This window comes from Cupressus sempervirens, chromosome 2, assembly GCF_028749045.1.
Source record: "Cupressus sempervirens isolate cs-2001-9-10 chromosome 2, ASM2874904v1, whole genome shotgun sequence".
NCBI lineage: Eukaryota > Viridiplantae > Streptophyta > Pinopsida > Cupressales > Cupressaceae > Cupressus > Cupressus sempervirens.
The window spans coordinates 732,248,978-732,251,214 of record NC_143119.1 but is presented as its reverse complement, the minus strand read 5'-3'; the positions used below and the strand labels follow the sequence as shown (position 1 = coordinate 732,251,214).

The 2,237-nt window shown below is 31.8% G+C and overlaps 1 long non-coding RNA gene across 1 annotated transcript; it reads left to right on the top strand.

Annotated features, from left to right (window-relative positions):
* The first annotated feature begins 1,133 nt into the window (after positions 1-1,133).
* LOC149575466 (uncharacterized) lies at positions 1,134-1,525 on the top strand. Its single transcript, XR_016359684.1, has 2 exons — positions 1,134-1,247; positions 1,440-1,525. It is a non-coding gene; the product is annotated as an uncharacterized LOC149575466 (long non-coding RNA).
* The last annotated feature ends 712 nt before the right edge of the window (positions 1,526-2,237 follow it).

Below are 2,237 nucleotides of genomic sequence, written 5' to 3'. Positions count from 1 at the left end.
ATATATATATATATATATATATATATATATATATATATATATATATATATATATATATATATTGTTTTTGTAAGGAAGGAAACATGATTACTTTCTTTAGAAGCAAACTTGACTGGATTTTCTGTTTTCAGGATTTGGATCTCTTGGTCTGATGACATCTGTCCTGGTGAGATTGTAATCCACTTTACTATTATATATAACTTCGTTCAATCACCTATTTGTTTGGTGTATATGTTTTCTTATAGGTAAATCATTTTTAAACACGATATTATTTAGTAGTGTTTATGTTGTTTGTTAGCAAACATGCACACATTCATCATATTCTATACCCTCATTCTTATTCATACTTTAAGTTGGTTTAGATTTGGTTCATGAGATGTATGCTCTAATTAAATATTTTGCTGAATTAAGCTCAATTTTCATATCCTATACTTGGGGTATTTCCTATCATTTGTCGTGGCATTCATTTTTGAGCAAGCTTGTTTTCATGTACACACCATGACATCTTTACATGGACATTATGTGTTGCCACTTTTATCCATTGGTGGAACTGCATCCATTTAAATGTCTAGTAGATGTGTCCATGATTCTGTGTATTTTTGTGGCTGTGAAGAGCTTATATTTCAAAATTGAAACTTTTGGAGGTTTTTAATATTTATTGTTGTGATTGAATACAAACATGCACAATGGCATGGCACAAGTTGGGCTCATGATTCATGTATTCCAGTTTTAAGAGGACCTGTTCTGGGTTGTTAGCCAAGATCCAAAATCCTCTGTATCTAAGTTAATTTTGTCTCATCATTTTTCAAAATTTCAAATCTTAATCTTCTACAGGGCCAGAAGATTCCTAACAACGCAGAACATTTATTTTGTTAGAAGACTAAAAATGTTCTAGTCGATCACTAAAATTTGGATGCAGTTTTAATTCTATCTATTTTCATAAGTCTAATTGCATTGCCAGTTTGTTGAAGTTTCCCAAATTTAATGTCTACATATAGAATATTTTTAGTTGTTTGCAACCATTATCACGGGGGGCTTGTAGAATAATTTGAAACTAGTAAATCCATTCTTTGCAAATCATTCTTGATTTTAGTTATTTCACAGGTTTTCCCTAATGGAAAGACTATTGAGGTTGAAGCAGCTCATGGTACAGTAACTCAGAATTTTCGTGTTCATCAAAAGGGAGGTGAAACTAGCACAAACAACATAGTTTCTATCTTTGCATGGACACATGGGCTTGCACACAGGTACGAGCACCTAGTTTAGAAGTTCAATGATTGATGGGTGATCCACATTCTATTTATGGCTTTGACCAACATCTACATGATAGTGTATCCACTAACTTCTTTCAGATCTGACAAGCATTCATCCTAAGAATGATCTAGATTCACTTCTAGTATCTTCTCTATGTTTAATTTCTTTTACTACTTTTACGGCAGGGCAAAACTAGATGAAAATCCAAGACTACTTGAATTTTCAGAGAAGCTAGAAGCTGCCTGTGTAGGAACTGTTGAGACAGGGAAAATGACAAAAGATTATTTAGGATATTTAGGCGTGACAGAATATCTTTTATTTTTTTTGGACTAATACAATAATATTTGACATTTTGAAGTGTTTGTTTGTATTTTTTTATTATAAATATAGGATGCATACATCTCCTTGTAAAAGCTGATGATAGAGATGAAACTAATTAAGAAATAAGTCATAAAGGGCTTCATTTGAAGCATCATGAGCAAATGCTCATAGTTTCGTGACTGAATGCTTTGTTGAAGTCTTTGTTTTAGTTTTTTTAAATTTCAAGATATAAACATCTTGTTGTGAAAGCCGATGGTAGAGAGAAAAATAATTAAAAAGCAAGTCATAATCAGCTACATTTGAAGCATCGTGATCAAATGCTCATAGCTTTGTGACTGAATGAAACAATAGGTTCTATGTTTTGTTGCTAAGAAAAACAATCATTTATCACTTTGTATGTGCTTCCATGTAATATATTAATAATATCTTTTATCGGCATGCTTTTGTAGTATCTGTCAAACTATTGATGCTACTCACAAACTGAGTAAAATAGAGGAATACTGTGAAATGTTTAATCTAGGAAATGTTTGTAAGGTATGTAACAAACTAGGAACTATGATGGTCATTTAATTTTTCCTAGAGAGAAGCACTTGCCACAGGCCATATTAGCAGCCAAGGATTTAGTTCTGAGTAAATGGTTACACAAAGTTAGAGTGTTATTT